The sequence below is a fragment of the Acomys minous genome, assembly GCF_964271855.1.
Source record: "Acomys minous genome assembly, chromosome: 6".
NCBI classification, from domain to species: domain Eukaryota; kingdom Metazoa; phylum Chordata; class Mammalia; order Rodentia; family Muridae; genus Acomys; species Acomys minous.
In genome coordinates this window covers 123,351,367-123,365,069 of record NC_140487.1, presented here as the reverse complement: position 1 = coordinate 123,365,069, position 13,703 = coordinate 123,351,367, and the positions used below count along the sequence as shown (strand labels likewise).

Sequence of the window (13,703 nt, the reverse complement as noted above, 5' to 3'; positions counted from 1 at the left end):
ACTTGGCCGGAAAGTAGAGGGGCGTGGCGGGTGGGAGGGGCGGGTGGGAGGGGCGGGGCAAGGCAGAAAAGTGGAGAGGGGAGGGGAGGGGCAGAGGGAGGGACGGGCAGACGTGAAGGCAAGAGATAAAGGGCGTGACCTGGAGCAGGGCGTGATGTAAGGAGCGTGACTTGGGGTGTGCCAGGGCAGATGAGGGCGGGGCGGGTTGCACAAACCCCGCCCATGGCTCCTCCCTCTTTCTACTCCCCCCCACCCCCAATTTAGAGCGGTTGGTTGCTTTTTCTTCTCAGCGCACGAGTCGCGCTCGAGCGGCCCGCGCGCTTGCTGCAAGAACCAGCTCCTGGCGCTGGCGCCGGGGCCGCGGGGAGGAAGCGACTTCGCTCTCTGCAGCGGGCGCGGCCCTGGGCACCCCAAGCCTCCAGAGCTCTTAGAGCTGCGGCCTCTCCGTGCGCGGTAAGCGGCGCGGGACACCGAAGACCCGGTGGGTGGGCGCGCATTCGTGCTCTGGTACCGGGGGAAGGGGAGACATGGGGACCACCACGCCGTGGGAACTGAGAAGGTGGGCGCGGGGCAGAGCGTGGGCATATATAGGGTTGGCACTGGTGTGGAGCGCTGGCCCAGGAGCCCTGCTCGCTGGGTCCCTGGAGAGGAGCCGGGCGCCGCCCAGCGCTCTGCCGCCTCTGCTGCCGAGGGGCGGCTCCTGGAGACTCTGAGGTCCCACCTGCGGGGGCTGCCCTGGGCCGGGGGCCTCAGTGATGCGGGGACTATCGCGCACTGGCATGAGCCTCTGTGGCTGCAGAACGGAAAAGAGAGGCCTGGGGCGCGCCATAGTCCCGGGGTGCCTTAGGGTTCTGGTTCTAGAGGCTGCCTCTCGGTCGCCAAAGTCGAAGGGACCCCCTTCTTGCACTTAGCGTCGCGACCCTGCTTGAGTTAAGTTAGTTTCACTTTTCCCGCCAGTCCGGGCTCTGATTTGCAGCGGCCACAAATGTCCTGGTCCCCCTCCGGATCGGGCCCCGTAGCGCCTCTCTCTGGGAGACCGCCTGGTGACACTGCGCGCGGCGCCAGTCACCCCGGAGCCTTCGATGCTTCTCCCAGCAGCTGAGGTTATGTCAGGAAATCGATGGAAACAGAAACAAGGCCCGCCAGAGGCGGCCGGTGGAGCAGCGGGATGGGTTGCCCGGTGCCTGCCGAGTGTGTAAGGACTTGCTAATTTCCAAGTTTAAGGATATGCGATAGCAAAGGCTCTGAATGTTCGCAAATTGTGCCTGTGAAGATACTGGCGGGCCAGGAAGTTGTGTGTGCTTTTGAGTACTGGGAGTGTGTGTCCTCGTGTTTGTGTGTCCGTGTATCCTCGTGAATATGTGTGTTTCCTAAGTGTTCTTGCGTGTCTGTGAACATACTTCTGTGGCATAAGCATGAATAGTATGTGTCTGTACGTGTGTGTGTGTGTGTGTGTGTGTGTGTTTCAAGCGTGCCGTCTGGGGGTAACCCATCAGTAGGGCTGGCCGTTGGAGTGTGACTCTCCTTGCTTGCTTGGTTCCTGTAAGTGGGGTATTGCTGGAGTGCTGGTTGGCACCCTTCCAGGGAAGCCCCTGCCAGCTGATCAGGGCTCAGGCTCCTCTCTCTTCCTCTCTCTCTTTCTCTGAAAGCAAACTGTACAGTGTGGTGGTGAGCTGGCAGAGGCTGTTTCCTGAGTGAGTAATATTTAATTAAACACTCTAGTTAGTAACATCAGAAACTGCTCATGAGCTGAGTTTTAACAGGTGTTTACCGTAAGAACTCTATCCCCCTCCCCCCCCCACGATGAAGGTTTGGTGTCCTTGAAGTGTGTGTGTGTGTGTGTGTGTGTGTGCGTGTGTGTGTGTGTGTGTGTGTGTGTGTGTGTGTGTGTGTTGAGGTAGTACGGCTTGGAGGGAGTTGGCTTTCTTCCTAATGGACGTGAGGAGAGAGTGGGACCGCCTTTTCCTTTTCTGCCCCACGTCTTCCGAACTTCCATCTGTGGGAGGCAGAAAGCGCTGCGTGAACATTAGTGGGACAGACGGAAGGAACCATGGAGTCAAAGAAGCACCACATTACTCAGAGACTGTCTAGCTGGACCAACCCTTTCCCAGTGGAGGCCCAGAGAGGTTAGGCGATTTACCCAGAGTGCACAGCCAGGGCACGAGATCAAGATGTAAGTCCTGGCTGTTGGTTACTGTCCCCCAGCACTGAGGTCCGAGGCCAGGCAGCTGCAGAGCGGTGGGTGGACTGGATTCGACCATCTGAAGCATCTTTTCTTCTTCCTCTTGCTGCAGGGAGCACTTAGATCTCCACAGACCCCCGGGGAGAAGCCATAGCTGTTGGAGTCTCGGGAAGGAATGGTCTTGCTAGGGCCTTGGGTGAGGTCACTTAGAGCGTGAGCCTGTGCCAGCAAGGGTGGACACACCCTTCAATGGGTTCCTTCCAGCCGCTGCTCCCAGGGGTGCTGCTGAGGATCTTGAGGATTGGGGGTGGGGGAGAAGGGGGGCGGCTCCCTTCTTGAACCTGCTGCCTTCTCCTGGGTGGATGCAACTTGGAGGCAGATGTATCTTCATTTTAGCAAAGTCCGAGCTTAGTCTAGGAATTTCACACCAGTCCCTTTCAGAAACAGGGCGTGTCTGGTATGCGTGAATGGATTCATCTTTTTGTTATGGGCGCACAGCGAGTGGCAGGTGTGCCTCCGTCCGTCCGTCTGGGTGTCAGTGCGCAGGCCCTACATTCACTGCGAGTCAGAGCAGTGAGAGAAGACAAAAGACTTACAGTGCCATCCTCGCCCTTCTGCAGAAGGCACCCTCTCCAACGGAAGAGACCGCCTTGGCTGCAAGGGCTCTGATGTGAGCCCTCATCATACTTCTGGTGGGCGGCGGCTGGTACCAGTACCCGGCTCGGCTCCACATCCTTGACACATTGACTCCGTCTACACTTCCCGGGAACCTGGACTGGGAGATTCCATCCCTGTTTGCCTCGGCCAGCAGGTTACTTAGCCAAGGCCTGCCTGCCACTGAATGATGGAGTCAAAACTCCAATCCAGACTTTAGCTGCCATCACAGTGTTCCACTCCTTGTCTTCCCTGTCCCTTTAGCTAAGTTTGGGTTAATTTCTAAAAATTTTATCATTGTGTGAGTGTGTGTGTATGTGAAGGGGTGTGCATGTGCCTGAGTGTACGAGTACATGCATGCGTGTGTGTGTGTGTGAGTGTGTGTGTGTGAGAGAGTGTGTGTGTGTGTGAGTGTGTGTGTGTGAGAGTGTGTGTGTGTGTGTGTGTGTGTGTGTGTGTGTGTGTGTGTGTGTAGAGGTGAGATGACAACTTTGTGGAATCCGTTCTCTCTTTCTATATCATGCAGGTTCTAGGGGATCGAACTGCAGTTGCCAGGTTTGTGTAGCTAGCACTTTGTCTGCTGAACCATCTTGACGGTCCCTGTTAGCTTTCTACATGAACTTTCTGTTGCAGTTGTTGAAAAAAAAAATCAACCATATATCAGTGGAAAGAATATAATGAATAAGTTTTCACATTCCTTCACCGATTTTGAGGGTCAACACGCGCACATACGTGACTGCATGTATTCATGTTGGAATATTCGGAAGCAGAAATATGTTGTCATGTCACCTCTAGTTGCCCTGTAAGATGTGTTTAAGGGAAGAAGAATCAGGTTCAGCCCATCTGAGGGTAAAGTTTGCGTGTCCTCTTGTGTGTCTTTAGTGTGCACTTCTTGTGTGTCTTCAGTCTGCAATTTGAAGGTGAGGTTGATGCTTTCTTCTGATGAAAGAGGACTGCACTAGCCAACCGGGTTCCTCCGGCTTGGTGCCACTCTTCAGAGCCGCTGGGTAGCGCCTTGCTTGTTTGGCATTGTAAAAAGGTCTATTCATTGCCTAATATTAAAAAGAATGAGTCGGAGGATCATGAGGCAAACCACATCGGCTTCGGCCCTCTCAGCCTCCCTGAAGAGTTGGGCAAGAGAAGCCGCCAAGGCAACGCAGCTCTGCCTGCTGTGGAGGCCCAGACCTTGCGCAGGGCTGGTGCAGGGGGTCACAGCAGGCCAGGGCGTTAGGGAATGACAGATGATTTGTCAAGAAATTCTGTGCTAGGCCTCAGCCCCAAGCTTAGCTCTTCAGCTTGCAGTGTTGGCCATGGCTGGAGGGGTCTGGGAGCCTCGCCTGCCTCAGGGAACTTTTGGGAAAAGAAGTGAAACTCTGCGTTCCCGTTCCCCAGGGCTGAAGGTGGAGGAGACTGAGATGTAACCGCCACAACCAGGAAAAGACAACTGAGTGAGACTTCAGTGTCTCAGAGTTAGAGGGGCCTGCTTGCCCCTCACTGTGAACCCCGCTTAGCTATGTGGGACTACCTGAAGCTGCTGGCTGTGTTTTGGGACCACCTTGATTGTTAAATTTACACCTGTACACGTTATTTTCCTTGTTGCCCTGGCAAAAACAACTTAACGAAAGGGTTAGTTCATCATCTTGGGGGAAGGTGTGTGCACAGAATCCTGAGGTACCTGACTGCACAGTATCCACGGTCAGAAAACAGGACGAGCTGACTGCTGGGACTCAGCTCACTTTATCCTGTTTATTCCGCCCAGGGTGCTGCTCTGGACCGTGCCACTCACATTCAAGGTGGGTCTTCCCTCCTCCCGAAACAGCCTCCTAGACACACCCAGAGGAGTGTCTCCTAGGTAATTCCAAATCCAGTCAGGGTGACAAGGAAGATGAAATACCACAGTGGCCCTGTATTGTGAACATCTGTGTCTCCCACTTGTCGCCCCACCCCTAAGGAGCGAAGGGTCTTTCCCTTTGGGCCGCCCGTGCAAAGTGAGCTGCCCTCCAGAGGCACTTTCGTGCCTCCTGATTCACTAGGGGGGGGAAGCCACACGCCTACGGGGGTGGACTTTTGTGGCTGTGGGGTCGTGGTGGTAAGGGTGGCGGGGGCGGGGTGTGACATGATGTTGGGTCTGCTGAATGTGTTGAGGTTGAGGTCCTTCGTCTAGTGTTGCAGTTCCAGGTGTCGGGAAGGACAAGGACAGGCCGGTTGGCTGGCTGGAACAGGAAAATCTGGCACACTGCGTCGGAACTAGGGATGCCAGGTCTCCCTGGGTTCAGTGGAGGAAAGAGTCGGCAGCTGGAAAGATTGGTGTTCCGGAGGGGCAGATCCCCGCCCTGCCCTGCCCCCCCCACTCCCCACCCCCCCACCCCCCACCCCCCGCCCCCCACCCCCCGCCCCGGCGCCTTCAAACCTCACCATCCATACCGGGAGGGAAGGAGGGTTCACCAAAGGACGAACTTCCTTCCCAGTAGGCCTCTGGGAAATAGATTTGGGAGATCCACTCTGAGGTTGCTGACTGCTCTTCTCTGGCCTTGCGTGGAACCTGCCACTGAGAACTCTGAAGTCAGTGGGAGTAATTGGATGGATGGAGGAGGAGGCTCTGGACCTCCAAGGGCAAGGTGGGTGTAATTAGTAATTACCCAGTAATGGGCGGCGGAGTAAAGCAGCAATCACAGCCAGCGGGCTCGTGCAGAGCTCTGGGGCTGGCGAGTTAATCACCGTGTCCCTAGAAGTGAACTGCTGCACTCTTGACTGTGCAAGCAAACGGCCTCCAGGGTGAGGGAACTGAAAAGTCTAACTCACATCATAAAAACAGAAGCATGGCTGCCCAGCTAGCTAGTCTACCCCAGTCAGTTTTCAGTGAACTCAGCGACAGGGCGGCCAGGCCTACCTGGGTCCACTCTCCATCACTCCCAACTATTTAATACTATTAGTCTTGTGGCTAGGCCTCCCCAGAGGGCATTAAGGTCTTTGACTAGGATGACTGTGCCCTGAGGAAAAGGAAGTCATTAGAGCACCCTGGGACTAGTGGGTAGCTCTGAGCTGACTTGATTCTGGGAGACTAGAATTGTCCTTGTGGTCCTCCCTTCCCAGAGGGACTGATGGATGTTACGTGGTCAGTGGGTTTTGTTTTTGTTTTTTTAAGCTTAGATGCAACTCGAGAGGGTGAAGTGGGTCTCTGAACATATCCTGTGGGTTTTTGTTTGTTTTGTTATTTTCCGAATCCCAGAATAGTTGGAACAGAAAGTGTTGCAGATGGGGTAATCATCACATTGATTCTCTGACCTATGAGCAAGGCCTGCTACAGAGACCAAGGTCAAATGGGAACCGTTAGAAACAAGTCCATCAAGGGAGATCGCAAATTGGAAGTTCTCAAAGGGATCTCAGAGACAAGCAACCTTGGGGGGGGGAGCTGAGAGGTGCCGAGCGTGGTGGTCTCCCCCACACACCCTCATTCAACTCGACAAAGGACACGGAGCCTACGCAAGACAGTGAGTGACAGGGCGCAGCCTTAACTGGACCACATGGTGCCTCCAGCTGTAGCTGCTCTACCAGATGTGGCTGTCCTGTTTGAGCAGATGCACACATCTGATATATAGCTATTGGTCTGGGAAACGCCTTTTTCTCCAGACCTGTCCACAAGACCTTCCAGAAGGAGTTCGCTTTCACCCGGCAGGGTCACTCATACACATGCGGGGTCCTGCCTAAGAAGTAGTTAACACTCCTATGCCATGGAACAGCTTCGTCCCCAGGGCCTTGCTTAGCTATATTTCCCTTCTCCGATATGTCATATGCGCCAGTGTTAAAAACTATGATGCTGGCTGGATTGAGTGAGCAAGAGGTGAAAGTCATTCTGGACTCACTTGTAGGACATCTTCATGGCAGAAGTTGGAAATGAGACCTACTGAAATGCCAGGCAGTGGTGGCGCACGCCTTTAATCCCAGCTCTTGGGAGGCAGAGGCAGGCGGATCTCTGTGAGTTCAAAGCCAGCCTGGTCTACAAAGTGAGTCCAGGATAGCCAAGGCTACATACATAGAGAAACCCTGTCTCAAAAAACTGAAGAAGAAAAAGAAAAAAAAAAAAGACCTTCTGAAATTTACTGGGTGCCCTTTGCTCCAGTGAAGTTGGTATGAGTTGAGTAACGGGAGGCATGCTGGGATACTTCTTCTCAGGCCAAGGATAAGTTGTCATGCCAGGCCCTGTCTACAGCCAAGAAAGGAGGCTGATGCTAGCAGACCTATTTGGACTTTGGAGATAGTACATCGCACACTTGAGTGTGTTACTCCCGCCCATGTAGTGAGGGACTCTAAATGCTGCTGGTTTTCAGTGGGACCTGGACCAGGAGAAGCTTCTGCCACAGACCCAGGCTCCCGTGTGGACCACTTTCATGTCTGGGCTGTGAGATCCAGAGGCTCCCTTGATCCTCGAGGTGTGGTAGATAAGGATGCTATTTGGAGCCTTTGGCAGCCCTGTAAGTGAATCACAGCACAAGTGATTGGGATTCTGGAGCAAGGCCCAGCTGCCGTCCCCAAATAACTACACTCCTTTTGAGAGACAGCCCCTGGCGTGCAAAAGTGAACCTTGAACCACAGGTCACCACTTTGTCATTTGATCTGAGTCACCCATAGGAACTGGGTGTTATTGGACCCCCCCCCCCCAAGTCATAAAGATGGACGTGTACATAGGAACAATCCATGACCCACTCACCCCCCAAAAAAAGGGTTTCTACCGAGCAGTGTATGAAGGCGCAAGTCTATCTGAGTAGACAAATTCTGAGTAGCTAAATTCAAGTGGTTAGGATGGCTTGTTCAGAAGACCCTGGCCAGCTTCTGTTCCCAGCCATCCTTCCTGTAGTCAGTTACATCCTAAAGTAGCCGTGGTGTCAGAGAAGGGTACTGTGTGTGAGAAGCGGAGAGACCATGCTTATATATGTATATAATATGCATTCACGCACTGTCTGCTGCTGTCTGTATGGAAAGTGGAACCAGTGAAAGGGGCTGACCGCTCCCGAGCAATGACTTGTAAAGTTGACCTCTGGCCTCTACATGCACATTTGCACAATGACGTGAATCCTCTACGCATATATGCACAAGGACATGAAGATGCGTGCGTGTGTGCGTGCGTGCGTGCGTGCGTGCGTAGATGTTCCTGAGAAATCCAGATAGTTAGGAGGTCATAGTGGATCCAGACCCTAGAGAGAGGTCTGCGAACTAGGTACACGGATGTGCTTTACACCTGTCCTGCTAAATGTGGCTCCGGTAGACGTGTCTAGATGACAGACAGGAAGGCTCAAGGTTAGAGAGAGAGGCCTGGACTAACAGCTAGGAACTGGAGCCTTTTCTTTTTTTTCCTTTTCTTTTTCTTTTTGGTATTTTGAGACAGGGCTTCTCTGTGTAGCCTTGGCTGTCCTGAGCTTGCTTTGTAGACCAGGCTGGCCTCGAACTCACAGTGATCCACCTGCCTCAGCTTTTCTGAGTGCTGGGATTACAGGCACTTGTCATTGTGCCTGGTTCTCTGGAGCCTTCTTTGTAAGGAAGTTTCTCTGCCAGCAGAAGAGGCGAGACACCACAGGATTTGGAACCATGTTGGGCATCTTCTTCTAGACCGGGGAAGAAGAGCTTAGGTGGCTTCTCAGGCCTGGTGCTTCCACCTGGCGCACCCAGTCTGGGGATAGGCCACCTCTGGATGCCAGCAGACACCTGCTACCCGATGTGTGCTGGGGGACATCTAAGGTGAGTATCAGAGTGTTCGAGAAACATCTAGAAAGCCTTTCAATTTGTGGTTTTATACTTCTGTTTCCCTTTAAAAATTTTCAAGAGGAAAATATGAAATCTACCATCTTAACGTTTTTTGTTTTTTTTGTTTTTTTTTTTCTTCTGTGCTGGGGATTGAACCCAGAGCTTTGTGCTTGCTGAAGAAACGCTCTACCACGGAGCCACATTTTCAGCCCCTGGATTTTTGAGGCAGAGTCTTGCTGTTCTAGCTTAGATTGGCCTTGAATTGGTGATCCTCCTGCCTCAGCTGAGCTTTGTGGGTAGACATGGGTTCCCCCTGATGCCTGCTTCAGCTGGAGGGCAGGTGAGTGAAGTTCCTTGTGTTGGCGGTAGGGGAAAGGTCTGGGGCCTGGAGAAGTACCCTAAGCCTCTGGCTTCTTAGCCATCAAGTGCTCTGCCCCCGCCCTGGAGCAAGAGGAATAACACCGTCATGGCCTAGCCTCCATTCCCAGGTCTCTGGACTGTGGTCAACACATCTGGTTTCTGCTTCCTAACATCCCTCCCCCTTTTAAACCCTCCCCCCCCAACCACGCCTGATCTCAGCATCCCTTGTTACTAGCACTGCTCAGCAGAGCTTGCCCAAGACCTGTCCCCATCACCCACACACTCAAAGGTGCCTTTGCCCCCTTCCCCTGCTAAGATCTTCTGGACCCCCCTTGGGTCTCTCTTGCTGCTACCAGACCCTGTTTGCTTCACCTCCACCGCAGCCTGCCCCCCCCACCTCCACCCCTCATCCCCCCCTCCCCCCCCACCCCCCCACCCCACCCCCACCCGCTCCCAGGCCAAGTCCTTCCCATTCATTAACTGGCTTTTTATTGCTATGACAACTGTGTGAGAATAAAACAACCCAGAAGAGGGCAGGTGGACCTTTGGCTGGTGGTTTCAGGTTTTGTAGCCCATTGTCACTCAGCTCTGTTGCTTTCCCCCCTCAACCCCATCTCTTGTGCAGATGGGGAAAACAGGAGGGAGCAAAGCAGCACTGCTTCGCCTCGTGGCAGTTGGGACGTGTGGAGAGGGATGCTTGGAAAGCTAGCGCGGTTTTCTCTCCATTTCTTCCTGACAGCTTCTCGCATCCTCTCCACACTTGGGCCAGCAGTCAGTGGAAGGTGTTTGAGATGCCGGCTTCTCTAAGGGCGGTTCCGCTCGTAGTTGGAACCCTTCTCAAGTGCCTTCGTCTGCCAGGCTCTGCACTTGGCCCCCCTCAAGTGGCGATGTGAAAATAGATGCTGCTGCCCTGTTTTATTGGGGGAGAAGAATGGACTTCAAAGATGTTTTCTGAGCTGGAGATAGCTTCCAAGTTCCCATGAACCCCCAGGAATATGTGGACCCAAGACACATGTAGCCATCAGGCGGGCTCCTGTAAGGCTGGGGGTTTTTCATGGTCAGTGCTAGGAAGCTGGCCCTCATGGGAAAGCCTGAGGGGTGGCATCCTGTGTCAGGCTCAGGAGTTGTTTATGGGTCTGGGTGCCCTTGTACCCCTTTTCTACCATTTCACCTCCAGAGCTGTTCTGAGGTATTAATGAAGTAGAGTGTCCCCCTTCAATTTCCTGTATTGCCTTGAATTTAAAAACCCAGTAACTGATGGGGATCCTGAACAGTGTCTCTCTGAAGACCCAAATTCAGCTCCCTGGTCCTTTCAGGTGGCAGTGTCCCTCAGTCAGGTTGTTGACGCCCCTTGGCAATGCTGCTGTCCACTGACCAAGGCACAGGTGTCTAGCTGTGTGGTGCTGCTCTGCCGCCTCACACCTTCCCTCTTGTAGGGTCTGTGACGCAGCCGCAGGGGAAGCGAGCCGTTGGATGGGATTCACCTGTTAGGGAGTCACTGGAAGCCCGCAGACTCCAAATTAGTCACAGGAGTCAGACAGTAGGAGACTTGGTGAAGAATGAGGCATGCCTAGCATTTGGTCCGTGAAACCCTTCAAAGGGCTTTTGGGTGAGACCTGTAAGTGAGGCCCATGGAAATGAAGCCCTGTAGCTCTGCTCCTCCGATGCGGAGGAGTGAGGGAGATCTTTGCATGCCCTCCGGATCCCAGGCTCTTCTCAGTTTGGTGACTTCAGGGCTCATGAGAAAGGTGGCTGTGTGTGTCTGTGAAGCCTGGAAGAGCGGAAGAGGACGGGGGAGGGGGGGGCCGGGGGGAGGGGCGCAGGGGGTTCCTAAAGATGCACAACAGTGTTCAATTTATGGTAATTACCAATAAATTCTATGTATGTGCCAGGGTTCCTCTGAAAAGACTTTCTTCAGAGCGAGGGATGTGAGGCTCAGAGATGTCTCTGTTCCCGTGTGTGCTGTCCTATTGATTCTGAGCTGGTTCCTATGATGCCCCCACCCCATGTGCCTGTGAGGTCTCTCGGAGTCTTCCTCCCACCCCGCTGCTTTCAGGGCTGTCTGGAAAGCTCAAGATAAAAGGCTTTCTGCTCCCCTCTTTAAAAAAAAAAAAATTCCCTCATCATTCAGCTGCTGTGCCCTGAATGCCTGCTCTGTCCGGGCTGCTCTGGTGCCTGCACTGAGGGAGATGCCCAGACAGGGCTAACCCGGAGGAGGTCTGAGTCTGAGTCTGAGCAGCACCAGCATGACTGGGTCTTTCTTCCCCGGCGTGGCATGGGTTTTGCCGCATTGCTGTCCGAGGTTTACGGTGGAGACCTGCAGGCGTGGACACCTCCAGTCCCTGCTCTGACCTCCCAGGGTCAATCAAGGCTTACTGCTCACTCCCTTGTCTCCTCCCAGGGCTCAGTCCTCCTCCCTGGAAAGCCCAACAGTCTCAGGAATGGCGTCCAAGGTCTAGGAAAGGCCAGCTTGGCTCCTGTGCGCTGCAGGTTGACACTGACGTCTCTGCACCTGTGTCTCTGGACACTGTCACCGATTTCTGTAGTCTATGGCTGTTTGCACCAGAGGATTATAGGGTTCTGTACACGGTGTATCTTGCTTGTTTTTCTTTTCTTTTTCTTTCTTTCTTTCTTTCTTCCTTCCTTCCTTCCTTCCTTCCTTTCTTTATATTTTGAGCAGTAGTTTTGCAATGCTCAGCATAGATTTGGAGACCACTCCCCTAGAAGCTGACTCTGAGAAGCCGCCTCCCTCCCCTCTGTGTCTCTGTCTTGTAAAATGCTTCCCCCGGAGCCTGGCAGAAGCCAGTAGTAGAAGCAGATGATAGCAGGGGCCAGGCAGGCAGAGTGCAGGCTGTTTCTGCACTTAACTGGGTGTCAGGTGTGACATATGGCTTCACCCAGCTTGTCTGAGGGAATGCAGGGTGTTACGTCTCTTTTCTTCCTGAGGGTAGTGAACTTCCTTTGTGGTACTGAGCTGTCTGTCCTTCCATCCCAGCCAGGAGAGGGAACTGTGCTGAGACCCTGGAGACACCAAAGCTGGATGTCTGTCTTTCTTAAGCTTATCTATCACTCACTGAGTTGAGATTCAGGACTCCTTAGGAGGACCAGACTTCCTATTGGTGCCGCTGGTTCCCTGTCTGCCTCTTTCCGAATATTTATAAGATGAGGCCGGGCATCTCTGGTGTACTGCACACATCATCAGCACATGGCACTGTCTCTTAGGGCCCAAACTGTATATGGTAGGAAACAGTGCAAGACTTGCTTGTCATTGTCTTAACTGTGGTATAATTTACAGGGCACACAGCTTGCCTGCTGTAAGCATCCTGCATATGTGGTGTATGTGCATTTTAGTGTGTGTGTGTGTGTGTGTGTGTGTGTGTGTGTGTGTGTGTAGGCCCAAGGCTGATGTTGGGAAGCCGTTCTCCATCGCTCTTTCACATTATCCCTAAGTGAGTTTCCTGGTCAGGCCAGACTGCATCAGTATGGCTAGCCCCACTAGCTAGCTTTTTCCAGAGAGTCCTTGTCACCATCCCATGAGGCTGGAACTATAACAGGTGGCCTGTGTGGCTTCTGGGGATCCAAACTCTGGTCTTCCCACGGTAGCTGTTGAGCCGTCTTCTCCGGCCCCTCGGTCCGTATCCTGACCTTCTCAGGCTGGGGGTGGCGAGGAGCAGTTACCACAGCACCACACAGAGCAAGCACTGGGGTGGGCTGTGGAGGAAGGCAAAGGAAGGGCACGAGACTGGTCTGGGAGGAGAAGGTAAGAGATTCCTCTTCGGTGTGGCATTCTGGGAGTGGCAGTGTGTCCGACTCCCTCCCGGTCCCCAGTGTCCAGCCCTCAGCAAATTCTGGTGATGAGCACGCAAATGACACCAGCATCTTCAGAGAGGTAAGAAGAAGGCCAGAGTCTTGCACTTTTCCCAGACAACCCCAGACATGTCTAGTGGTTCTGCTAGGCTGTCAGCAGATCCAGCCACATCCAGAGAATCTTCTATATTCTTACAAGTATCCAGAACAGCTGCCTGGCTGGAAAGTCTGGAGGCCTCCCCATAGCTCTTAGATGAGCCCAGAGCTGGGAGCTGCACTGATGCGCCTGCCTGTCTCCTACTGCCTAGAGGGGCAGCAGCCAGGGGCGCTGCTCACTTCAGTTCATAACCAGGAGGTAGAGGGAGGTGGAGCAAAGAGAACCGGGCCCCAAAACTTCTCCTCTTTGTCTAAGAATTCACAATAAGTCAAACTGAGAAAATGACAGCCTCACTGCCGGCCTTCCCTTGTGGCGCCATGTTTTTCTCTGAGAAAAGCCAGCCTTGGGCGTCAGACTTTAATTACCTTCCCGAGGGACGCTTCCTGTGGATATTTCTAGTGACGAGTGGCTAAGGCTGAGCTCCTGAATAAAATTAGGGTTTTAACTGGGTCATAAGCTCCCTGGCCCCCAGAGGCTGGGAAGGAAGGCAGAAGGGCATTGAGCAGCCTGTGGCGTAAAGAGGTGCATGTCCTGGCTAACGAGTAGCTCCTGGGACAGTGGAGCCCACTTGCATGGTAGTGCTTTGGTTTGGCCTGGTTTGGTCTTCCCCTAAGAGAAGCCAAGAATCTGGAATACATACATACATACTCACTCACGCTCACACTCACACTCATACTTTTCAGTAAGTTTTGTTTGGAAGTCCCAACACTGCACTGGTTGAAAATAGCATCTTTGTGACAGCATAGACGCTCCGTTTGGGTCCAGGGCAGCTGGCATCAGGACTGTTTCTGCGCTTGGTCCAGC

At 53.4% G+C, this 13,703-nt stretch overlaps 1 protein-coding gene across 2 annotated transcripts in view; it reads left to right on the top strand.

The window, feature by feature from the left end:
• Positions 1-254: 254 nt before the first annotated feature.
• SPSB1 (splA/ryanodine receptor domain and SOCS box containing 1) overlaps positions 255-13,703 on the top strand; it is a 62,606-nt gene continuing 49,157 nt past the window's right edge. The window contains exon 1 of one of the 2 annotated variants that reach the window (XM_084786754.1): positions 255-453. The gene's annotated coding sequence lies outside the window, so the exon portion shown is untranslated. Of the gene's footprint in view, positions 482-13,703 lie in introns of both variants that reach the window. The other variant, XM_084786756.1, reaches the window with a different exon arrangement.